This window comes from Mesocricetus auratus, unplaced genomic scaffold (assembly GCF_017639785.1).
Source record: "Mesocricetus auratus isolate SY011 unplaced genomic scaffold, BCM_Maur_2.0 Super-Scaffold_100008, whole genome shotgun sequence".
NCBI classification, from domain to species: domain Eukaryota; kingdom Metazoa; phylum Chordata; class Mammalia; order Rodentia; family Cricetidae; genus Mesocricetus; species Mesocricetus auratus.
This window is the reverse complement of record NW_024429192.1, coordinates 5,516,169-5,542,312: the sequence shown is the minus strand read 5'-3', so window position 1 is coordinate 5,542,312 and position 26,144 is coordinate 5,516,169. Positions and strand designations below refer to the sequence as shown.

The window sequence follows — 26,144 nt, the reverse complement described above, 5'->3', positions numbered from 1 at the left end:
TGTGTTGTAGGCCCTCTAGCATTGGACACTGCAGATGAGAGTGAAAACCAGTGCATTTTTACAGGGATGCTAGCTGTCCGGAGGTTCGGTTTCCTCCCGATGGTTTGATGCTGGGGCAATCTTAGGATGCGGGAAGCTTTGGGGAAAGGGTTTCCATGGCAATCGGTTGGCGCTTCCTAATCTTTCCCCTTTTACTCAGAGAAGCTCAGGTTCACAGTGGGAGGGGGTGAAACGTGTTTTCTGAATTCTTGGCAGTTGGGGCTTGGCAAAGAGATGCCCACAGAAGGAAACAGGGAGACCACACTAGGAAACACTTTAGGGAAGATTCGGCACAGCATCTGTTTGACCCTGCATCCTTCCATGCATTTCCTCATAGCAGAGAAGGAAAATCTTCATTTGTTGAAGTCTCCGTCTTTTAGGGACTTGATATTTGTAGCTGAACACTGTTCCTGGCCCATATGCAACTCAGATGTCCAAAAACAAGGCTTGGTTATCAATAAATCATCACTTATAGAAACACTATACAGCATTAAAAAATCATGTGGTTTCCAATTGTGTCTCATAGAGGGCAGCCCCCCCTTCCGTGTGCCCCTGGCAGGCAGCACAGTCACCCCAGAGCTGTCCTGGGGTATCTAGACAGTGACAATAATGACTCCTCATCTTTCCCGCTCTGTAATTTTATTTGTTTCTGTGGGGGATGCCCCAACCCCTTCACAGGCCCAAGAATTTGGTGCAGCTGTAGTAATGGTTTGAAAATGTTTCTCTTATAATTGTCTCTTGGTACACACACACACACACACACACACACACACAAAAGACAAAAACCCACACTCATGTGATTTTGTTAAAGCAAAGGGCTCACTCATCAAACTGTAGGGAGCAAATGTCACTTTTCTATTAAAATGCCGAATGTAAGTATAAAGTCTTCAGGTGTTAGGAAATGCTGGCCTTGGAGAACATCAGCCATTTCCATCTCACCCAGAGCAGCCGTGGCTACCTTCAAGTGACAGTCAGATCCTACAGTTGGTGTCCCCTCGAAGATGCTCTGTGGCCTCCATACTCCTCTTCCACCACAGCCTAGTGCTTCTGCTTCATGGACTCAGTTCCCCGGCTTCTGTCCATACTTACTCCCGTCTAAGAAGCTTAGATATGAGAGAGAACAATTAGCTTAATATCCAGACTATGTAAAGCATTGCAAAATTTAAACAACAAAATTGCCAGTCAACGAACTGACAGGCAGTTTGAAGAAGAAGAGATACAAACAGCCAACAACCATTTTTAAAATTGTTCAGCATGCTTAGTCACCAGAGAAATGCTCATCTAGACTTCTACCCTTCTCTTTGTCCCTCTGACTTCCTCCCTTGGGAATGCATTCCTTCCTAACAAGTCCCCTCGGTGAGCTTGCTGTTATCCTCGTGTTTCTAAGTCCTTTACTGGGACACAGGAACCTATGACCCCTCCAGAGGTGCACGCTGGACACCTGTAGTTGTATATATTAAAGTGTGAAGCCAGAACTTCAAATTCCCGAATGGCCAGATTGCCGTTCTTAAAATTCTCCTGTTGCTTTTCAAATACAGTTAAACATTTCTACAATATGCGTCTATTACTACGTGGGAAGGACGACACCCCTGAGGTTGGTTCTGGTCCTGACCTTTGAATACACTCACTCACTCAGCACATTTCACTCCGAGCTTCTGCCATCCAGCGTGAAGTGTTTTGTCTATGTCTGTGATGGGAGGAGGGGGCAGTAATATACCACACACATAAAGCATTTCAGGTAGAGGGGCTGGAGAAATGGCTCAGCAGTTGAGAGAGAGCTGCTCTTGCAGAGGACCAGTGTTCAGTTCCAGGCGCCCCTGTCAGGTGGCTCAACCACTGCTTCTAACTCCAGCTCCAAGGGATCTCCGGCCTCAGTGGGTATCCGCACACACACACACACAGACACACAGATTCAGCTCTGAAGTATGTGGGAAGATGTGACAGGTTCTATGCAAAGACCATGCCACTTTCTATAAGGAACGTGAGTGTTGTGTCTTTTGGTATCCTAGGATACAGGAACCAGTCTGCAGTGGGCAGACTGCGCGTGTGTTTGGAAGACTGCAGAATCTGAAGGCTGGCAGTGTTCTCCCTGCTAACCATTCCTTTTTTTTTCTGGGATGTTGGCTTCTAAGGACGGCACCCCCTTGGCACCACAGATACAAACCTTGAGGGCTTCCCATTACACGGGACAGAGCTTTCCACGGCCAGAATAGAATGCTCTGTGCGCCTTGTGGGAGATCACAAATGTCAGTATCACCCCCCAGTTTTGAGTCACTCATATCTTGGGATGGTGGCCTGAGGGATAGCTCCTGCTTGCTCTATATTCAGGTATTCAGGCCATTCCTTCAAACCACGTGTCCTTCCCGTCACTGACCTCTGAGCCAGGGTTTCCCTGTCCCTGCCTGCCACACAGAGGTCTGCATGGCTTTACATCACGTCTAAGCAGCTTCATTGTACTTTGAAGGCGCTCAGTGACCTTTCTCTTCATCACCCCAGTATCCCACAGGAGAGCACAGCCCCTCCACGTCTGTTGATCACGTGTCTCCTCTTCTATGGCAGCTTGCTGAGCATGGGTTCCACCACGGGCGCGCACACACACACACACACACACACACACACACACACACACGCGCGCGAGCATACACACACACTGGCTTACTCAATAGGTTTTTCAACAATCCCCATTGGTTAGGTAAGAAAATGGACTCCTGCAAAAGCCTTGGCTTGAGATACCCTGCTCCCCACCGCTTCCCTGCCTCCCATGTGGAAGATGGCAGAGTCAGGACACACACGAGTCCTGGCAGCTTGACTCCCAGCCCAGATAGCCTGTCCTAGAGCTGTGCTAAGGATTCTGGGTTGAACATTTTAAAGACACAATCCTGTCATCTGAACCTTCCAATGGTTTCCATGGAGCCTCGAAGACCGGCAGGAAGGTGATGGCCAGCACCGGGGAGCAGGGCAGAGCCCTGGGTTAGAGCAGCAGGAAGCCCCCAGCTCTCCCTTACTCTGTCTTCCCTGGGCAGGGGACTTGCAGCAGAGCCCTGAGCAGTGGGCATTGTCTGAATTCGAGCTGAAAGCTTTGGAAAAAGCATCCCCCCCATGCTAGAAAATACTCTAGAGGGAATTAGAACCAGGCTTTTAGCTTGGTCTAACCTCTCTCTATAGGTGACTCTATAATTAGTCTTCAGGCAGCTGCTTGTGTTACTAGCCTCCTTAAAAACCATTTTAAGTGCTGGGGAGATGGATCACCTGTTGCAGCCCTTGAAAGCTCGAGGACCCAGGCTCGGGTCCCTAGAAACCCTTACTGATTCTGGGTGTTCATGGTCGTCTACCTGGAATTCCAGCCCAGGCAGGTGGAGGCAGGGGCTCCCCAGGGTAAGCTGGATAGCAGGAGTCCTGGGTTTGGTTGAGAGACCCTGCGTCCTCATACAAAGTGGAGGAGTAACAGTGAATAAGGACGGTTCCCGATGTCCGCCTCCAGACTTCACATGTGCTCCCCCTAGAAAAAAACTCACACACGTGAACGAGAAACATTTAAATATAAATACAAAATAAAACTGTTTTATTGAGAGGAATTCCACCTGACATAAAATCTGGCGTTTCACAGAGCCCCATGGCAGTAACTGAGAACACTGGGGCCCCACCCATCAGCCTTCTGGTCCATGCCATAGGTGCTCGCACACACCCTGTACCCCAGTTTCCGCACCCTCAGCCGTGCTGGTCTCTATGGACTGACTCAGCCTGTGCGTGTCGCTGTGTGGCCTCTATCTGCACACGCCGTTCCCACCTGGCACGTTTTCCAGAGCCAGTATGGTGTGACCTAGCAGCGAGCCCCTTCTTTCCACGTACGGGAGCCCTTTTGTTTTCCCAGCTGCCGGTCACGGACACTTGGGGTGCGAACTCTGGTCGGTCTGCACTAGATAGATAGTGCTGCCAAGTTCTGGCACCGAAGGATGAGATTGAGCCAGAGAATAGTTCTCCATTTAACTTTCTGAGCAGCCTACTAGCCTCGTTTATTAGAGCAAAGGGCTCAAAGAAACCATGATTTGTTCAAAGTCACGTGACAAATGATTTGGCTCACGCTTACCTAGTAGTCAAGGATTTCTTTTTTTTTTTTTATTATTAAGTGGGAATGGTGGCTTGGTGCATTGAATTGAGTAAATCTCTGTCTGAGGTCCCTTAACACTTTCTGGGCAGGTGTGCTCATTACAGAAGCTTATCATTTTGTGAGAGGGAGAATATGTTGTGGTTCTGTTCATCTCCACTGACAATTTATCTATAGTCTTCTGACAAAAAGACAGAAAGACAGAAAGAAAGAAAGAAAGAAAGAAAGAAAGAAAGAAAGAAAGAAAGAAAGAAAGAAAGTAGTCAAGGATTTCATTCCTTCACCCAGCAACCATTTCCAGCTAGCCAGGGGTAGTCACTGGGGTGAACTGAACAACCCGGGGAGAAAGTAAACGGGCTGCTGTAAATCTGTAGCAGGCCAGGCTCCCACACAAATTCCTTAAATAAGCCTTGTGTGAGCGCGCTGATTGGACGCGGCGGCGACTCCCGTCTTGCACGTATTTAACAGTCGGTGTGTGTAGGGATTTCTCTTGTTTGACAGAAGCAAAACGACCACTTCCTGCTCCCACCGCCCTTCACTGCCTTTCTCTGGACCAGGAATGGGTTCCCACTTGGGTCAGCCATACTGACTTGATCCCCGGGTCCGTGAAAGTCACCGCCTAAGGGGATCTATTAATGGCAACGCGCTTAATGGGCTAAGTAAGGCCAGGAAGAGGGACTAGGGGGCCTGGGGTCAGGCCAGAGGGGTGGGGGACGGGGTTTGAGCAAAGGGGAGCCCACCCCACCCCACCCCCGCCCCTTCTGGTTGCAGAGAGCGGTGGCTGAGGACCTGCCACCCCATTCCCTCCCTCCCTGCGGACCCCGCCCACCCGGTGGGTCAGAGCCTCTGCAGAGCCCACTGTGCATGGCTGGTTGAGCTCACCTCTGCACACGCTCGCGCGCGGCGACGCCACCGCGCTCTGCCAATGGGACGCGGCTCTGCGGTTCTGCCCACCGGTGGAAAATTCCAAGCGCTCGCCGCAGCCCCTGGAGGCGCTGAGCGCTGCTATCGCCCGGCTCCCGCCCAGCCTGGCCTGATTGTTGTTGATTTAGGACCCAAACTGCGCTGCCCCTCCAGGTCTGCGACAGCAGCTTTATACACGCAAAAATCCACGAGAAACCGGCGGTGTGTGTCACTGTGGAGTGGGTGGGAGGGTTGATGGTGGCTTTCCTTGCATATGTGACAAACTCTGATTCTCTCCTTGTCCGCTTAAGCTATAAATCCTGCTTGAGATTGCTCCCCACCCTACCCCCCCCCAAATCCTGGGTGGGACTTGGCACCTCGGTGTATGTAGTGGGGATAAAGGACAGGGTGTCTTCTTTGATCCGCCAACCCTGGGACAACCATGGGGTCTAGAAAGAAGGATCGAATTGCAAAGATAACAATTAAGAGTCCCACACAAGTTACACTGACCCAGGGAGGCGGTGTTGTGATTCAGACAGGCACGGAAAATTCCAGAGCCACTGAGAAGGGACATGCTGGTTTGTCCTGAGCAGAGCGAGGGTGGGATGGGCGCAGGACGAGACTGGGGGGGTGGTCTGCCCGTGGGAGGAAGGGGAGGTGACAGACCCCTAAGGCACGCATGGATTATATCAACCATTCCCGGGGCCCGGGACCTGTTTCTTCCCTTCAAACCTGGAGCCAACCCGGAAAGCAGGAACCCTTGTTCCAGGTGCTGCTGCCCAAAAGGGAAGAGCAGGGGTTTCTTTCTGGAAGGGGCTAGAAGGACAGAGGACAATGACAGACACCAATATAGGAACTGGGAGAGAAAAACAAGGAGGAAACGACACAGGTGTTGTTTCCTGGAGCAAAGTGAACCGCCTCAGGAAGAACGCATGCGCAGAGGAGAAACATACATATCCATAGACAACCCCAAAGCCCCGAGGTAGGGACCCAGGCTCAGAATATCATTTCAAGCCTAGGACAAAGGCAGGTGCTCCAGCAGGCTCAGGGCGGTGATGTCAAACAGCACGGGCAGCCTCAGCCCTCCAAACCTGCTGTTCCTTTTCCTCTGTCCCCTCTCCTCTCCATGGCAACAGAGAAACTAGAACCCCCCCCCCAGGCAGCCATAAAACCTAGAAAAATGAACCCAATCATCCTCCCATCTGCTCTGCTAAAAGCTGGTCATAAATTTCCCCCACCTCCAGAGTCTGAGAGTGGGTCCTAAAGTCTCATTCTGGAGGGGTTCTCAGGATCCCAAGAATGGCTGGACGGGTCAGGACAGGTGCGTTGTGCTCCAGGTTCATCCTCAGGAGGGTTTGTCTCCATGCACGGTGGCATTTCTACACGGAAGTCCGCTGTTTACTGAGAAGATCAAAGGAAGGTAAAGATGGAGTTGGCAGCCACTGTTACTAAGCCTCGGTCCACAGCAGAACTTCTGAGCTGGGTGGCAAGGGTGTCTACTCCGGATCCCATTTGAGCTTGGGGAGGAATAAGTGCGATGGTCCTGGAGTGAACATATACCAAAAAGACACCAGGACCTTTGCTTTGGTGGTCAGACTATGGAGACAATGGACCCCAAAGACGGAGCTTCTCCTTGGAGAAGGAAAAATTTGAGTCCTAGTGCTGGCCAGCCAAAGAGGAGCTTTTGTCCAGAAGACATTCCTGACAGCTGGGACAGATTGTCACCACTCTGCAAAAGATCTTTGGGAATGATCGGGACGGGGAGGACCACACGTTGGCCAGGACTTCTTTGTTAAAGATACCTCTCCACCTCTACTTTAAAGGAGTATTTACTTTCACATGTGTGTTTTGTCTGCTTGTATGTACGTGTAGCACATGCATGCCCCATGTCCTCTGAGGCCAGAAGAAGGCATTGGATCATCTGGAATTGAATGGGGGTCCTCTGCAAAAGAGGCCAGTGATCCTAACCACTGAGCCATCCCTCCAGTCCCTTGACCTCTATTTGAACTTAGACTTGGTGTTGACACAAAGATGTGGCTTTAGGGTTGTCGCTGGACTTCTCTGTGTGCTCCTCTCCCCATGTGGCCACACCAAGTCTCCTTTCTTTCCCTTTCATTTTGCTGTTCATAGGTTTCCTGCCTATTAACTGTGTTCTTAATTGGCCTATTGAAGTGGGGTGCGTGGCTGAAGCCTAGCTTGTCAGGACTGCCAGTGCTTCCGCTCTGAGAGACTTGTTATGGCTTCCAGGGTTTGCATATCAGATATTTACATTAAGATCCACACTAGTAGCAAAATTGCAGCTATGAAGTAGCAAATGAAATCAGATTTACCGTCTGGGGTCACCGCAGCATGAAGAACTGTGTTAAAGGGCCTCGGCGTTAGGAAGGTTGAGCTGTCCTGGGGGATCTGAGAACGGGGAGCTGTGAAGCAGAGGCTTCAAGGAGGCCAAAAGCAATTAGGGACCAGGCATTATTCTACCATCACTTGCCTCTCTTTGGGGAGGAGCCTTGAAGGCAGAGTGAACCCTGGAGCTTGTGAGCATCTGGGATGCTGCAGGTTGAGCTGGGACTGTAGATGTTCCGTGGTTATCTGCCGGCAGGCAGTGACTCAGGCAGAGGAAGCATATTCTGGTGAAATAAATCCTTCTCCCCTTCTCCGCTGGAACCCGGAGAGACCCAGAGTGGCCTGTGGCCAGTGTTGTCCCAGTTGCCTGCTCAAAGCGTGAGTTGCTATGTCCGTCTCTGTAGCCACAGGGTCATCAGAAGGCCTGTTTAGGATGTAAACAAGCCTGCTGCTTGCATTACAGAGTGCCTTCCCTGGGGGAAGTCAAAACAAAACCAAAAACAGACTCCAGTATTCAGACTTCACGCCTATCCTGGGCTAGTTAAGAGCCTGGGGCTAGGGCCTGAAGACAGCTACTGCCTGCTTCAGACGCCAGCTTCCTTTGCAAAGGTTTCTAGCTTTCCTTGGTCAGGTGTTCAGGGATAGGGAACTAGAAGTCAATTTGAAATTCCCATAAAGCTTGGCTTCCGAGTCCTGGGCCTCCTAGGCCTTCTGGGGAACATGCAATGGGAGACATCCCCCCACAGGCTGCCTCTGAGCATTGCCTTTTCATCTTAGGGATCAGGGGCTCCCTCCTATTCCTGGACTACAGGTTCTAAAATAACCTTTGACTTCAGCAGACAGGCCTGAGCAAGTCCTGTGGCCTGCAGGGATTTGCTATGCCCACCTGAGGCCATGTGAAAACAAGAGGATGTGTGTTCATTCTGTGACAGAGGAGAAGCCAGGCTGCTCCCGGGATGAGGGAGGCAGTGTGAGCAGATAGGGCTCTTTAATTGCTTCCCGAGGCTGAAGGTTGATTTATCTAACTCTTGAATAAGTGGATCAGTGGATCATAGGGTTCAAGTCCAAAGCTGTGCATCACACAAGGGAAGGAAAAGGCTTTCATAACTACACCTGCCCTTTTCCTAGTCACCCTGGAGAGGCTGATGTTTTGAGGGATCTTTTATAACATGTATTTGGTAACAATGTATGAGAAGGTGTCGCTGCAGGAGATGCCCAATCAGGTCCTTGGTAACAATGTATGAGAGAGTACCTCTGCAGGAGATGCCCAATCAGGTCCTTGGTAACAATGTATGAGAGAGTACCTCTGCAGGAGATGCCCAATCAGGTCCTTGGTAACAATGTATGAGAGAGTACCTCTGCAGGAGATGCCCAATCAGGTCCATGGTAACAATGTATGAGAGAGTATCTCAATTCCACACAAGATAAAAGGGGTGCTTTTCAAATTTGTGGAATTTTACCATTTCTGATATTTTTGTAAAAATCGTATATGTATAGTTTACACACTTTTTAAATGATTGGCATTGAGTATGTTTTCCTATGTTTAAGAGCCATGTGTATGTACACCAAGCTATGCAACTGTCACATATATGCAGGTTTCCTAGATCAGTCCCATGCAGGCTCCCTGGTGTCAGTTTAGTCTCTGTGAGCTCCAGGTTAGTTGACTATGTGGGTTTTCTTGTGGTGTCCTTGATCCTTCTGGCTCCTACAATCCTTTCTCCACATCTTCTGCAGGATTCTCTGAACTGCACCTAATGTTTGGCTGTGGGTCTGCATCTGTCTCCATCAGTTGCTGGATGAAACCTCTCTGATGACAATTGGACTAGATACCAATCTGGCCACAGAAGATGGCCAGTTCAGGCTACATATTCACTATTGCTGGGACCTTCTTATAGATTCCTGGGAGAGTCCCTTTCCAGTGGTCTTTTTCAGTACCCCACCTCCCCACAACCTGATCACCCCACAACCTGATCGCTCATGTTCCCATCCCCGCCTGCCCTCAGTCCACTCAAGAAATCTCTTCTGTTTTCTCTTCCCAGGGAGATCCGGGTGTCCCTCCATGTACCCTACTTATTACCTAGTCTCCCTGTGTTTGTGGATTATAGCATAGTTATCCTTTTTTTTACATGTAATATCCACTTATGAATGAAAACATAACATGCTTGTCTTTCTTGTTCTGGTCTGGGTTACCTCACTCAAGAAGATTTTTTTTTGAGTTTCATCCATTTGCTTTCAAATTTCCTGGTGTCCTTGTTTTTAACAGCTGAGTGATACTCCATTGAACCACATTTTCTTTATACATTCCTTGGCTGAGGGACATCTAGGTTGTTTCCAGGTTTGGCTATTACAAATAAAGCTGCTATGAGCATAGATGAGCAAGTGTCCTTGTGGTATGAGTACATGCCCAAGAGTGGTATAGCTGGGTCTTGTGTCTTTGTAGGAGATTGATTTCCAGTTTTCTGAGAACTGCCATACTGATTTCCAAAGTGACTGTACAAGTCTGCACTCCTACCAGCAGTGGAGGAGTGTTCCCCTTACTCCACATCCTCTCCAGCATGAGCTGTCACTTGTGTTTTTGATGTTGGCTATCCTGACAGATGTAAGATGGAATCTCAGAGTAGTTTTGATTCGCATTTTCCTGATGACTAAGGATTTTGAGCATCTCCTTAAGCATTTCTTGGCCATTCGAGATTCTTCTATTGAGAATTCTCTGTTTAGATCTGTTCCCCATTTTTAAATTAGATTATTTGGATTTTGATGTCTAGTTTCTTGAATTCTTTATGTGTTTTGGAGATCAGCCCTCTGTCAGATGTGGGGTTGGTGAAGACCTTTTCCCATTCTGTAGGCTGCTGTTTTGCCCTATTGGTGGTGTCCTTTGCCTTACAGAAACTTTTCAGTTTCTTGAGATTCCATTATTGATTGTCAATCTTAGTGCCTGTGCTATTGTCACTCTGTTTAGGAAGTTATTTCCTGTGCCAATGAGTTCAAGATTATTTCCCACTTTCTCTGCTAATCAGGTCCAGAGTATCTGGATTTATGTTGAGGTCTTTGATCCACTTAGACTTGAGTTTTGTGCAGAGTGATAGATACAGGTCTATTTGCAATCTTCTACATGCCAGCACCATTTGTTGAAGATGCTTTCTTTTTTCCAGTGTATATTTTTGGCTTCTTTGTCAAAAATTAGATATTACTAGCTGTGTGGATTTATGTCTGAGTCTTTGATTCATTTCCATTGATCCACCTGTCTGTTTTGGTTCTTCTTTTAAATTTAATTTTATTTTGTCATTACTTTTTTAGTGATTTTTTGGGAGTGGGGACTAGAAGGAGAGGAGGGAGAAAAACCTGAGGACAGGATGTAAAATAAGTAATTAAACTTATTTTTTAATCATCAAAAATAATAAAAAATTAAAATTCTTATAAAAAAGAACCATATGTAGGTCTACAGCCTGCCTGGTATTTGTGCCTATTTTTCTATGGGTTTGCTCATCTTTTGTCTTATTTTTATAATCTGCAGGAGTTCTTTATATACTGAGGAAATTATACTTGCAATATGACTCATTCTCATTTCGTCATGTACCCACTGGATTAACTTTTCTTGTTGCTGTGACTAAATACCCAACAACAAGCAATGTAAAGGAAGGAGGGTTTGTTTTGGTTCATGTTTGAACAGATGTGGTCTATCATGGTGTAGAAGTCACGGTGACAGGAATGTGACATGGCTAGTCACACTGCATTTACAGACAGGAAGCAGATAGGGATGAATGCTCTCTCTCTCTCTCTCTCTCTCTCTCTCTCTCTCTCTCTCTCTCTCTCTCTCTCCCTCCCTCTGTGTGTGTGTGTGTGTGTGTGTGTGTGTGTGTGTGTGTCCAATTCCTGTAATGCTAGGGTGGGTCTTATCTCCAAGGGCTTCTTTTTTTTTTTTTTTTTTTGGTTTTACGAGACAGGGTTTCTCTGTATTGTTTTGGAGACTGTATTTAAAATGTCTCTCCCTTCTCTACCTTGAAGAATAGTCTGAGAAGTGGTGACACTTGAAGGTCTGGTAAAATTCTGCACCGAATCCATCAGGAACTGGGACTTCGGTACTCAGGAGACCTTTTAATTGTTCCTTTAGTGGATGCCATGGGTCTATATAAGTTATTTAATTCATTTTGATTTAACTTGGGTGAGTCATTCTGTGAAGGATTGTGTTCTTGAATTCAGTGTGCAAGTATTTTATTGAGAACTTTTGCATCTGTGTTCATAAGAGAGATTTTCTATAATTTTACTTTCTTTTGGGGTCTTTCTGTTTTGGTATCAGAACAATAATGCTTTTCTAAAAGGGACTTGGAAGTGTGCCTTCATAGAAATGGAAAAGAAAATTAAAATTTCCTATGGAAACATGAAAGGGCCTAGGATAGCCCAAAAAATCTTGAGCAATTTAAAAAACTGCTGGTGGTTTCTCTCGAACTTCAAGTTACACTACAGAGTACTGCATGGTACTGGCATAGTAACAAATCTTCATGGTAATGGCATAAAAACAGATACAGTGATCAGTACAGTAAGTACAACATGATTAATAACCTAGATATATGTGTGCCTTCCTACAGCCACCTGATTGTTTTACAAAGGGCAAATATACATTAGGAGGAGTAGAGTGTCTTCACTAAATAGTGCTGCTCAGCTACACGTAGGAAGAGCGAAACTAGATCTGCATCTCTCACCCCGCGGAAAGCTCAACTCCAGATGCATCAGGGACCTCAAAATAAGACCTGATACCCTGAGTGTGACAGAGGAGAAAGTAGGGAACGCAATGCCCATCAGTTTATTGGCACAAGGAAGGACTTTCTGAGCATCACCCTGGTGGCGCCAGCATGAAGACCAGCACCCCGTAAATGGAGCCTCATGAAACTAAAATTTTTTGTACAGCAAACCCAGGCAGCCTACAGAATGGGAAAACCTTTATCAGCCGCACATCTGTCAGAGGGTTAATGTCTAGGAAATACGAACGACTGAAAAACATCTGAACATCAAGAAAACAAGTACTGAAACATGGAACTCTCCAAACAAGAAATACAAAGAGCTAATAAATACCCTTTAAAATTTGAAATGTCCTTGGCCACTAGGGAAATGCAAACTAAAACTACTTTAAGATTTCACTTCACTCCAGTCAGAATGGCTGAGATTTAAAACAAATAAATGGAAATGGGAAAAGGGATGCATTTATTCTCTGCTGGTGGGAGTGTAATGGTACAACCATTATGGAAGTCAGAGATAGTAAATCTAATCAGTCTACATGATCTAGCTAACCGCCTTAAAGCATATACCCAAAGGATATATATATATATATATATACACACATATATATTATAATATATATATATATATGTACACACTCTCCTACAGAGACGCCCTCATACCTGTGTTCACTGCTGCTCTGTTCAAACAGCGTAGGCACCCATCAGCTGATGAATGGTTAATGAAAATGTATTGCCTTTACGCAATGCAACACTACTCAGCCATTAAGGAAAACTGGGATTTGAAACCTGCAGATGGGCAGGTGAACTGGAAATCGTCAGGGTGCGGTGGCTTAGACACAGAAAGACAAACGTGCGTCCTCTCTCATGTGTCCTCTGCTAGCTCCGAGTCTTCGGATACTCGTATTTAAGTTGCAGTGCTCGTGGAGGTGGGAAGATCTTAGGGAGCCATGGGGAGCGTCTTTCGGGGGAGGAGAGATGGAGCGCGGGTGGGAGTGTGGATGGGAGGTTAGGGGAGGGGAAGCGTGGGTAAGGACAGCTAACATCCTAGAGAAAGCCGCGTGGAAGCCGGCGACTGCAGAGCGTGTCTCTGTGGAGGCAGCGCTCTCTAGACACCATAGGCTAACCAGATGAAAACCCCAGTGACAGAAATGGCCAGTGAGGTCCCATAAGCCACCAGACACTCCAGGCTGTTGCTATTGCTCTTGTTCACTCTCCAGAACCTGATGGTGAGGCTATTGCTGAAGCCACCACACACTTGAGTCATGGAACACGGAGAAGTCATGTTGCTACTGACCCGGAAGCCTCATCCCTACTGTCTAGCTGTCACAGTGTTGGAGGGCGCTATGCACACCACTGAAGGAAAAAGTAAGCATTAGTTCTATGCAGCCATAAGCCCCGGGAGCTACAATAATGACCACCCTGTGGCTCAGACCAAAAGGGGCGATCCTGTCCTCAGTGTGACTGCAGACTTACTGACTCCTTCCAGTCTTATATTCCTCTCTAATGCTGGTATTCAAGCTGTACACCACCACCAGCCGGCCTCTATGGCTAACTAGTGTGGCTGCTGGTATTAAAGCTGTGTACCACCACTGCCTGGCCTCTCTGGCTGGCTACTGTGGCTAGCTTTGCACTCTGATCTTCAGGCGAGCTTTATTTGTCAGATCAGAAACCGATGGTAATTAGGGCAGAGACCCACAAGCGGTCAACGCGCAGAGAATCAGGGGCTGCAGGGAAACTGGGCAATTAGTTGCACATACACATGCTCAGTGCTAGTAACAGCATGCGCAAAAGCCACGTGAGGTGATACCAGACAGAATTCCAGCAGGCATCAGGGAGATGGTCATGCAGTGTCTCACACACACACACACACACACACACACACACACACACACACACACACACGCACGCACACATACACACACACACAGCTGAAGAACCACTGTCATGTGGTTGCTAATGGGAAAGGGAGAGCGTAGTTCTTAAGGAATGTGTCTCCTCCATGCTCCAGTACAGGACCCTATGCCCACACACACACTGGCAGCACTGAGCAGAAAACAAATGCATGGAGTTGGCAGGAAATAGCGGAGGAGGGACGGGGGAAGAATTGGAGTGGAGGGAATGGGAAGTAGACTGGATCAAAACACATGGCGCGCATGTACAAATTTCTTAATAAAATCCGGCATGTTTGGCAAGGCATGTTATTAAAGAGAAAATGAAATTTTCTATTATATAAATGATCAATGCAATAAAAGACTGAAGAGTCTGAAACTCGTTTGCACGCAATAACTTAATTTCAGAATACAAATCAACAGAATTAAAGGAAGACAGATGAAACCGTCCATCTTGGTCAAGGCTAAATCACACGATTTCATGTTTCATTTTCTCATTTATGTAAATTTAAATTACGCTTTTTTGTGCAATTGTCCTAATTTTGTTATGTATCCCTGGATTATTAACCTAGTTCAAATAGTTGCTCTTAACTTTTAATTAATAATGTGACAGTTCCCATTGATGTATTCTCTCCCAACATTTTGGAATGTTGCTGTCATAGTGTAGTTTTTGTTTATGCATTTGTCATATAGCCTGTAACTTCTGCTTCAGACAGAAATATTTTTTTAATTTTTTCAGCCATGCATTGTTTTTTCCACTCCTTTTTATTCCTTCCTGAAGTTCTATGCTTCCATATGGAAATGGTTTTCTTTAGCATAAAAAAAATGAAAAATGTCCTGAAGTCCGTCACTCAGCACCCCTTTCCTGGCTGAGTTATCTTAATTTTATTACACCCACAAAACATCTGTAAGGCTTCATGCACCTCCAACCCCGCACTGTGGGGGTGGAGACAGGGAAATCATGGGGGCTTTGCTGGCCACTAGCGTAGCTCCAGGTTCAGTGGGAGACCCTGGCTCAGCGGAATAAGGTGGAGGAGACTCATAGAGAAGGGGACTCATCGTCTTCCTCTGAACTCCTCACACACACACAAACACACACACACACACACACACACACACACACACACACACACCCGGACACACATGTATACCTAAACCACACACACACAACTTAACACTCTCATGCACATACATCTGGACATACATGTATACATAAACCACACCCACCATAACACTCACATCTGGACACACATGTATACATAAAACACACACACAACATAACCCTTGCATGCACACACACCAGGACACACATGTATACATAAACCATACATGCACAATATGACACTCACATGCACACACATCTGCATACACATTTATACATAAACCACACACAACATAACACTCACATCTGGACACACATGTATACATAAACCTGATGGGGGAAGTCCTGTGTATATGTCAATAAAGTACTATTGGCCAATAGGGAACTAAGATAGGTGGGACTAGGAGTCAAGAGAACTCTGGGTAGGAGAAACACAGGGAGTCAAGATGTAACTGCCATAGGGATAAGAAGCCTGGAAAGTTCTCCGGTAAGAGAAATACTTAGATTATCAATTATGGGATAAATACTTAAGTCAGAGCTATCCAGTAAGAAACAAGCAAGGCCAACAGCTTCATAATTAATATAGCCTCCTGTGTGTTTATTTGGGACTGATGCGGATCTAGAACCAGGCTGGCGGGAAGGCTTCTCTTTACATAAGCCATACACACACAACATAACACACTCATGCACACACACACACACACACAAATGAATTTAACGAAACTTTTTTTTGCATCGGAATTGGGCATTTTGCACATACAATGCATCTCACTTTAAAGCAGGCATGTTTTAAGAGCTTGCTTTTCTACATGTGGCCACCATACTGACCTTCTCAGTCCTAGAACACAGAAAGCATTCCTATCTATGTGTTTGAAATCCTGTTTTTACAGTGCTGGACAGAGTACACTGATTTGATTTGTTTGGTTTCCATGGTTATATCAGTTCTTAGGACTTAATTTCATTTTATCTATTTGTTCTCTTGATTTTATTAGGCATCACTCTATGTGTTTTATCAGTGTTTTGTGTTTCAAAGAAATTGCTTTTGAATTTACTGGTTGGATCTGTGGCTTTCTGTGTTCTGTAATAATTATACTCTAAGGTTTTTTCTTTTTGCACACGAAGGGTTGGAGCTGAGATGGGACCGTAGCCTTGCGCATTATGGGCAAATGTCCTACTGCTGAATGTCACCCCCATTCCTTGTTTTGGGGGCCAGGGTCCCAGTCTTGTAACCAAGGGCAGCCTTAAACACGTGATCCCTCTGCCTCAGCCCCTAAAGAGCTAGGGCTACAGGGGCATGGCGCTGTACCTAGCATAGTGTCCCAACTCTGCTGAGGTGAGGCGGCTCTCAAAGCCCCTCTGCTTTGCATTTCTCTGAAGACTAGGTAGGTGACCGCCTTTGAAAGCACTGGCTGGCCATTTACGTTTCTTCTTTGGAGACTGTTTCGTTGGCCCATTTGTTGATGGGCAGTTTTGTTTCATCTGGGGCTGAAGTTTGCAGTATTTGTAAATCCCGGCCATTAGCCCCCTCTCTGAGGTCTGGGTGACAAAGACTTCCGGTCCTGGATTTCCTGACATCTGGGTTTTGATGCGTTTTCCACATTGTCACTAAAGCGTCTTTTCTCTTCTATCTCTGTTGACTGGAAATGTTGAGGCTGGCTCTGTGGTCACTGGAACGAAGAAATTCCCTGGGTTTGTCTCCTGATTATTATGTAACTTAATGCTCCATTGAATCTGTCAGCGACCCCCGTGCTTTGTAAAGCCTTCAAAAAGAAAAAGAAAAAGCCAAAAACCCAGGTTTGTAAATTTTAAATTTTATTTTATGTGTTCCGTGAGCGAGTGTTTTTCCTGGATGTATGAGTGTGCCGTGTGCATGAAGTACCCTCAGAGGCCAGAAGAGGGCATTAGTTGCCCTGGAGCTGGAGTTACAGACAGTTGTGAGCCGCCATGTGGGTGCTGGGGACTGAACCCGGGTCCTCATGTTAGTTGGTTCCTTTGTTTCAGTGTTCATGTCTCTTTAACTTCTTTTCTCTCCATTGGCAGATTGGAAAAGTCTCCCACCTTCCAGTTTGCCACACTGCTCTCCATGCAACAAGGGCACTTCCCCGTGGAAAACACACTTCCTCACACGCACTTCCTCGCACGCACACTTCCTCACATGTACTTCCTCACACACCTCATTACACACGCTTCTTCCTCACACGCACTTCTGTTTTCCTGGTGCCTGGCTGCCCTCCATGTTAGCCGGATCTTACTCTTCGATCACTTAAAGAAGGCCTGGGCTGCACGCTGCCGCCTCCGCCCCAGGCACTGGGGCTGCAAACAGGAGCCAGCACTCCCGGCTTGCCCCCCCCCCACCTCCCCGCCTGGAGATGTGGGGTAGAGGCTGTGGTGTAGGCGAACTCCCAGGGAGCTGGGCACACCTTCCCCTCTGCACACCGGGCCTCCTCCTTGGTGGGCGGCGACCCCATGGGCTGCTGGCCTTCCCAAGGGTCTGTGCGGTGTCCCGGGATGTGGTTCCCGCTGCGGGGGACCTCGGATCATGCTGCCTTCTGACGCCCCAGTCATCTCGGCTCAGCAGGACTGCATCAAAGGGAGCTGCTTGCTTGGCGGGGCCGTTATTAGAATGCTTAGCACCCCTGGATGGGTCTCCACACCCCGCAGAGCACAGCGAGGCCCGCACCGGAACCAGAGTGGGAAGAACCGGGTCCTTGTTGCCGTCGGTGAACCGTTCATTTAGCCGTCCCAAAAGGGGTTGTGTTGCGTAAGAGAACACTTTCCCCTATGGATGCCGCCGCTTCAAGTCAGAGTTTGTGTCGCTCGCGGGCCTCAACATCCCGGTGCACACAGCGGTTATCCTGGAAAATACCTCAGCTCCCAGGTTCAGAGCAGCCAAACCCAGGGAGAGTATTTCACATTGCCCAGCACCGGGGCTCTATTGCAAATTCTCACCAAAGTTTTGACGGCCGGCAGTGATTGTAAACTTGACAAGATCTCCAGTCACGTGGAAGACACTCCCCCGGGAATGTCCACGAGGAAGCTTCTAGATCGTGTTACTTGAGGTGGCCAGCCTCCTCCTCTGCTTCCTGAGCGTGGATGCATGTGGCCAGCCTCCTCACGCTGTGGCCACCGTGACTCCGTGCTGCCATGATGCACCTGGTCCTGCGAGCGAAAGCAAACCCCCCCTTTCTCGAGGGCTTTTGTTTTAGCAATGAGAAAAGCAACCACTACAGGGTAGAAACCTTCTTTTTACTCCTCCCTACCCCTCCTATCCCCCTTCCTCTTGGCTTTTCTATCTTTCTGAAAGGGGTTGCAATGGCTTATCCTGCATGGCTTCTCCCCTCAGATTCCCATTTGTGGAGAAAGACAGCTTAGGAGATGCTCGCATGAGCTCAGAGCCCCGTGGGGGGGGGGCTCACTACTTGGAGGATGTGCAAAAGGAACACGGGGCGGGGGGGGGTTCCCAGTGGGTACAGTTAACCAGGGGAGAGATGTTCATTCGTTGGGAAGAGCTCATGACTGAGGAGAAGAAGGAGACTTCAGGGTGGAGATTTGGAGGCCAGTCCTGTGAGGGCACTTGTTAGCAACCTCTCCCTGTCTATTCTGCTCCTGTGGGGCCAATTAGAAGCTTGAAGATGGCGGGCTCTGGGCATGCTCCAAGAGTTAGCTCCGTGGAACTCTGCCTTTCCTTGGTTCTGTTCCTTAATTCTCGATATTGGCCTCTCTCTCTGGCTGGTTTCATTAGGGAGGCATCACCTTGAGAAGGAGCACCGGAAATGAGGGCAGCTGTGCAAGGGTCTCTTGGGAGAGAAGCCCTCCACGCCCCGCCGCCCCCCACATGCAGCGTTTGGTCATGTCCTACAGGCCAGCCTGGGTCTTGGTCTCATCCTGCGGGAATGCAGGGCAATGGGGGCCTCCTTAGCCCCTCCCCCAGGCCCTTCCGTGAGACCTCAGTGTGTGGGGCGGGTTGGATATCTGACCAAAATGGGGTCTCTTTGCGGGAGGGTCAGGTAATTGTGTCTTCCCCTCCTTCCCTGGAGTTTTGATGAAATTCTCTGGCCAAAGCAACTTAAGGGAGAGAGGGTTTGTTTGGCTCGGGGCTCCAGGTTGCAGCCTGCTGCTGTGGGGGACCTGAGGTAGCTTTTCACATGGTGTCCGTAGTCACAAGCGCAAAGCAACGCATGGGTGAGCGCTGGCTAGTACCCAGCTCACTGTCTCCTCTCGTACAACCCAGGATGCACTTTTCCAGGGAGGGGAGGGCACCATCTCCCGTGAATGGTCTTCCCACCAGCTCTAATGCAATCAAGGTAACAGACCGGTCCACGGGGCAATCTAATCTAGACAAGCCCTCACTAAGACCCTGTCCCTCGGCCATTCCAGGTTGTGTCAAATGGACAGTCGAGGCTAACCATTGCGAACAGATGCCATGAAAAAAAATAATCAAGGACTCCATCTATAAATACTACTTGTGGGATTGTAACCGAGTGGTAAGAATTGACCTATAAGATTCCCTCACACCTTTCCCAACACCAGCGAGATTGTGTCATTACCTTATCTACAGTGGAGTAGACTGTACGTAGCTGTTGATTTTTGATGCCGACCCTTCTCCTACCACACTGAGGTGGTAGAGCTTGCAGGAGGGCAGCTGAGGATGTAAATTCCTGGGGGGGGCGGGTGCAATGAGGAGCCTCATTCCACAGAGGCTGGGAGGTCGGCAGATTCTTTGCTCTGGATGCTCCTGGCCATGGACCAAGGAGAGTCCCCTGCCAGCTGAGCCAGGCCTGTTTCTAATAAGCCAGATATTGCCAGGCAGCAGGCGGGGTCTCACTAGCGGATCAGGTCAGGCACAAACCTTCAGGGATTCCTTCGCCCTCCGATGCCCATTCCAGCCACTCAGGGCCACCCAACAAACGATGCCCCGGAGGCTTGGCACACAATTAAAAGGGAAGAAATTCTTAATCAAATCATGCCGCTCCAAGTGAATCGGGCTGGAATGAAAAGAATCGTGTGGAACTGCCCACAATGGAAATTCACCAGGCCAGAGTGGACACCAAATACTCCCAGGTTGCTTTTGAAATAGATACTGCAGTGTTCTGTAGAGTTCTGAAATCACATCCAAGTATTAAAAAATTTTTCCATTAGCTAAGGTTGCTTTAGGAGATAGCACACACACACACACACACATACACACATTCACACACACACATGTACAGACACACACATGCACACACAAAGCACATGTGTGCTGTGTGTACATGGGAACAGCAGAAGCCCACATCAGACTCTGTACCCCAAGTTCTCTTCAAACTAGCTAAGACCGTGAATCCCCTGCACCCTCCTTTGAGACAGCTCTCGGTTAAAAAAAAAAGTTTGTTTCCCTTTTCCTGCTCAAGAATGTCATGACAAGCTCCCCCATTCATTACCAAAATGTTCTTTTGCCACTAATTTCTCTTCTTGGCTAAAATAAACCCGGGCTGGCATCATATCTAGGATGCATTCTTCTATAAACGAGGGAACATTTTCTTAACAGATTTTGAAGAGTCTGTCCATGAGAATGTCCTGTGCAATGTCTGTGCTCATCAACTCCATTTGGCATGGACGGCAACAGAGACCCCAAGGGGCAAGGCCAACCTCGGCTACCTCTCCTTCCAAACCAGACTCCAGGTTCTCAAGTCGGCCCTGCAGAGGACCTAGCTGAGTGTATCCGGTCACACAACCTAAATCCTGGGGGTGGCTACTGTGTGACCTCATGCTGTGACCCCTGGTTTTTTTGGGGTCTCAGTTTCTCCAATTGTCACGAGTTTTCACCTGGATTTTATGCTCTCTGAGCCTTCTCTTGAAACCCAGTTGTAGAAGTCAAATTCTCCAATGTCTGAACAGGGAAAAATAGGATTCTTGAAAAAAAAAAAAGCTTTGGGATTTCAGGAATAGGCAATGAGCGTCTCTGTGTAAGGGATATATTTCCTTTTCAAAGGCCGGACACAGAAACCTCTCATCCCCGCTCCCTTTCTATAGGCATGCCTGAGAACGCTCCTGGACCCTCGGGATACCCTCTGCAGCTTGGAGAGAGAAAGGGGTGTGTGGGCTCAGGAGGCGGCTTGGCCAGTGAAGTGCTTTGTCATGTAGACATGAGGACCTGAGTTCAGTACCCAGAAACCACAGTTAAAAAAAGATTCAGGTGTGGTGGCTCACTCTGGCAATCCTGGAGCTCTGGCCAGTCAGCCCAGCCTGCGTGGAGAGTTCCAGGTTAGTGAGAGATCCTACCTTAAAAAGTAAGCCGAGTGACTGGAGAGAAAAGACTCCACAGTCAAGAGCACTGGCTGCTCGTGCAGAGGACCTGGGTTCGAGTCCCAGCACCCAATTTACAACCATCGGGAACTCTGGCCTCTGTGGGCACCGGGCACGTATTCAATACACATACACACGTCTAGGTAAAACACACAGAGAAAATAAAAATATATAATTATTTAAAAAACAAAAACCAAAGCCCACCTAAGTTGCATGACTCCTAAGGCATGACACCCAGGATTTACCTCTGGCATTCCCATTCATGTATAGTCATGAGAGCCTGCACACATGCACACATATGTACCCATGTAGGCACACACACACACATGCTCGCACACTCATAACAGCGGTACAGAAAGATCTTCCTCCTCCTCTCCAGCCTGCAGCTAGGGGTATGAGATGGCAGGAGACCCACAACTCTTCAGGTTCCTGTCAGTCCCTTGGGTCTGTGGGTAACTGAGGGCCGGCGGTCCCTGTTACACTATGTTCCCCGGTCTAGAGAAACAGGGAGGAGCAGGCTGGATGGAATCCGAGCAATGAGAAAAGGGGACATCACCTGTGGTAGGGACTCGTTACCCAATCAGACAAAGCACACAGAGTCCTCTCCTGGTCCATGTGGCTACTGTGGGATGAAGAATGTGTAGCCTGTCTCAGAGGGTCCCCAGAGCAGGTCTGTCAGGGGTGTGTTCTCCACAGAGGACACAGGAAGCAGAAGGAGGGGACCCTGTTGGCTAGGGAGGTTCCTTCCCTGCGTGGGTACCAATGGAGGACACACAACCTTTCTGGAGAACGCGGCGTGGTGTGAGGGCCTGTGGAGGGTTGGGAGAAGTGGCTACGGCACTGAGCCTCACTGCACAAGACCCCGCCCTCTAGGGGCATCTTGAAACAGAAAGAGAGTGAGGGGACGGACTCCCAGCTAGTGCCCAGTGGGTTCTGTGGTTGTCTGAGTGAGAAATGACCCGGTGTCTGTACTGGGTGTGGTGCTGTTTGGAGAGGTTCAGGAGGTGTGGCTTTCCTGCAGGAAGGAGGTCATGGAGGCGGGCTTTGAGAGACACAACTTCTCTTCACTTCCAGTTTGCTCCTTCTGCTTGTAACTGAAGCCTTGAGTTCCCGGCTTCCTGTGTCGGCTGCCATACCATACTGGACTCTAGTCCCTGTGGAGCTGTAAGCGCAGATGAACTCTTCTGGTCTTATTCCAGAGTCTAACAACACAGGAAGCAACAGATCCTAAGTCAGCCACTTTGATAAATAAAGATGCAGATGACACTCTCAGCCGCCATCAAGCGTGGCCAACCAGGCGACGGGTGCTTGGGTAGCACAGAGATGGTGTAGTATCTCCTCCCTAAACCTAAATTCACTTTAAAGACTTTTCTCTATTTGAGAATATGTCATCTCCAATTTTAGCATCTCCAATTTAAAATGCCCTTTCTTTTATGTAATTATGGAGACAGGTGGTGGATTGAAAAACATTTTTTTATTTGACAAAAAACTGCCACTTTTTGCTGGTCCAATTTTGCTAATTTTCTTCTCATTATTTACTCTCTATCTTTTGAGTATAGAGGGAATCGAAGCCTGCATCCCTCGAACCCTGGTCTCATTTCTGGCTGGCTGACGGTGGATGGAAGCGCTGACCGCCATGTCAGCACAGGATGCCCTTAAAAGTCAAGAGAGAAGCCATGCACGCAGAGTTCATGTCTGTGCAGAACTCCCGTGGTTCTGTAGTAATGGCAGCAGAGGGAGTACAGGGCGGGTTAAATCAGGAAGAGAGAGGACCTGGGAGAACTTCAAACAGCCCAACACATTGTGATGGAGCAGGGAAACCCTCAGGGAAGTGACGACGGGGAGCCAGGAAGAGGGCATGGAGGAGCCAACGGGAGAGCACGTTTCAGAGTGTCTGAGGTGGTGCCAGCAGTCTCAGGCACAGAGGTACAGACACGGCCATCCCCTCCCTTCATTTCACTCCCCCCTTTCCTCCCCTCCCCATTCTCCCCCAGCCCCTCCTTTCTTTTCCTCCCTCTTACTTTTCCTTCTTTTAAGAATAGAGATAATTTATCTCTAAGCCTGTGACAGCTCAGTGAGTAAACTTCCTCCTGTGCAAGCATGAGAACCTGAGTTTGGATCCTCAGAACCCGTGTAAAAGGCTGGGAGCAGCAGTGTGTGTGTGTGTGTGTGTGTGTGTGTGTGTGTGTGTGTGCGTGCGTGCGTGTGTGTGTGCGTGTGTGTGCATGCGTGTAACCCTAGTGCTGGGGCAGAAGACACAGGAGGGTCCCTGGGTAGCTGATCTAATTAAATAATGAGCTTCTGTCTCAGTGAGGCATCCCGTCTCCAATGATGATGGTGGTGATGACGATGATGGTGATAGTGATGACAATGATAATGTTGATCGTGATGATGATGGTGATGGTGGTAATGGTGATGACAATGGCATTGATGATGGTGATGGTGGTGATGATGATGGTGATGACAATGGCAATGATGATGGTGGTAATTTGGGCAGTGATGGAGGAAGACATCTAATATCAATCTCTTGTCTCTCTCCATATGCACATGTACACACACCCACACACCTATACAAACATTTATATACAGCACACACGCACACTCGCATGCACACACACACAGGAGCATACTCTTCCTCAGGAGGCTGTGATGCAGCAAGGGTTGAGAATCACAAAGCATAGCTGGAGGGAATGCTCAGAGAAACAGCACAGGCTGTAGAGTTTGCCAGTCATGCAGCAAGAGTTTAGAGAGCATGGAGGAGCTGGAGAGCAGACCTGGTTGATGGGGGAGGCGGACGGATGTGCAGGGGCGGGGGAGGGTGGGCATAGAAACACTCGCTCTTGCTTGTGGCTCTTTGGAGAGAAGTGTTGGGCCTGACAGAATTCTGCCACAGTGTGCAATACACACCTAGCGGTAGGGAGTTGAGGCAGGAATCTTCTGCTGCAGACCTGGGGTGGAGCGTGGGTACAAAGATGGGCTAGAGAAACGATTGGGGAGAGCAGGGAGTACATAGGGGTAGGATCAAGTGTGAACAGTCCGAATGCACGCTTTTCTGCTGGTGGGCTGTGCGCCTGTGCTGGCTGTGCGTCTGTGCGTCTGTGCTGGCTGTGCGTCTGTGCTGGCTGTGCGGCTGTGCGGCTGTGCTGGCTGTGCGTCTGTGCGTCTGTGCGTCTGTGCGTCTGTGCTGGCTGTGCGTCTGTGCTGGCTGTGCGGCTGTGCTGGCTGTGCGGCTGTGCTGGCTGTGCTGGCTGTGCCGCTGTGCGTCTGTGCGTCTGTGCGTCTGTGCGGCTGTGCTGGCTGTGTGGCTGTGCGGCTGTGCGGCTGTGCTGGCTGACGGGTCTGGGTCTTGCACGGCCTCTAGAGCTCTTCCCAGCTGAGAGACTCACCACATTTTGCCTGCAGGGCTAGAGTTCCCGAACCACCATCACACAGACCATAAAGCAATGCCATCCCCAAGTCTGGAGAGCTCTGAAGTACTTGGAACGCTTAGGGATCCATACCAGGCACGTGGGATGTCCATGAGAATCTTGTTTTCCTCTCAGAGTCCCAGAGGAAGCAAACAGAGCAAAGCAAACGGAGATGCGCCTCTGGGAAAAGACAGCTCCCCGAGAAGCCGGCCACAGACACAGGCGCCACAGGGTCGCTTAGCCACGCAATGTTGGTTTTTTTTCCTAAACCATGATAGATAAGAGGTGTTGAAATCTTCTTTCCACTTAATCTCTTTAGTGCAAATATTTCCTTCAAATCCAATCCAGTCAGGGTCTGGCCTGGAGGAAGCCAGGTACAGTCTTGTTACCTACTTCTCTAAGCTGTCTTGTCTGCGTCCTGCCATGCACCCCGACGCTGGATGGGTGTTTCTGGGGGCTCGGGGGCTCCCCCAGGGAAGATGCCTTCCCAAGAGGGAGGTGAATAAGCCTGGGGCCCAACCTCTTTAATTTGAAATTCTTTGAGGCTGCTTTTGTTTGTTTGCTACCTTCTGCTCAGAGGAGGGTGGAGGACTTCTGATTGGGTGGGTGAAGAAGGGAGGACTCTAGATTCTGCTCCTCTGGCCTCCTCGCTCAATCTTCATGCTCGCACTGTCACACCAGTACACTGCCGCCCTGAAGGCGTTCCAGAGTGGCCCTCATTTGTCCTGTTCCATGTCTGCCTCTCTCTCTCTCCTCAGCGCCTGGGTGGGGAAGCCACCCTGCCAAGTCCCCTGTCAGCGGGAATCCTTCTGAATCTGCCAAGTTAAGGGACTGTTCCTTCCTCCTCCAGAGTCTAAGGGTCAGTATTGTTGCCTGTGGCAATAATAATAATGTAAAAAAACACTGTAAAATAATACTTTAAGACCTTTGTCTACGCTCTGGGCTACTTCCTCTCTTGGAAATAAAATGTCTTCCTTTTCTTGCTCTTAGCCATGTGTCTCTGTCCAATTCCTTGTTCCAGGGACTAAGAACCTGGTGGCCCTTTGGAGGTAGCCATCAAACCTCAATATCTGCAAATAGCAGTTGGTGAGCCAGGTCAGGAGGTAATATTTATATGTCTAGTCTCTTGACATGTCCTCTCTTTCTGGGAGAGCCTGGTTGATGGGCATGGGCTGGGAAATCACTCACAGTTATGAAATCCATCCTTGGATGACTCCCCTGCCAGTGGTCAGGAGATCAACTGAGAAACGAGTCCTCATCAGTTGCAAATTTTCATGTATCAAGGCACACTGAAAACCGCACACTGCCCATGCAGAGACATGATTTTAAGTGAAG

The 26,144-nt window shown here is 48.5% G+C and overlaps 3 long non-coding RNA genes across 4 annotated transcripts in view; 2 read left to right on the top strand and 1 right to left on the bottom strand.

The window, feature by feature from the left end:
- Nucleotides 1–20,581, top strand: part of LOC110341574 — a 47,510-nt gene extending 26,929 nt beyond the window's left edge. The window contains exons 2-5 of the long non-coding RNA XR_002383541.2: nucleotides 13,344–13,491; nucleotides 16,769–16,911; nucleotides 17,158–18,348; nucleotides 19,495–20,581. This is a non-coding gene — a long non-coding RNA (uncharacterized LOC110341574). The remainder of the gene's footprint in view (nucleotides 1–13,343; nucleotides 13,492–16,768; nucleotides 16,912–17,157; nucleotides 18,349–19,494) is intronic.
- On the bottom strand, nucleotides 874–5,352 carry LOC121141891. 2 transcript variants are annotated; one of them, XR_005878821.1, is made up of 3 exons: nucleotides 5,027–5,352; nucleotides 3,372–3,549; nucleotides 874–1,142 (listed from the first exon to the last, which is right to left on the bottom strand). It is a non-coding gene; the product is annotated as an uncharacterized LOC121141891 (long non-coding RNA). The 2 variants fall into 2 exon arrangements; XR_005878820.1 differs by having other exon boundaries at nucleotides 3,372–3,538; nucleotides 5,027–5,350.
- A 1,900-nt stretch (nucleotides 20,582–22,481) lies between the features above and the next one.
- On the top strand, nucleotides 22,482–25,798 carry LOC121141745. The gene is made up of 2 exons (XR_005878684.1): nucleotides 22,482–23,328; nucleotides 24,805–25,798. It is a non-coding gene; the product is annotated as an uncharacterized LOC121141745 (long non-coding RNA).
- Nucleotides 25,799–26,144: the final 346 nt, after the last annotated feature.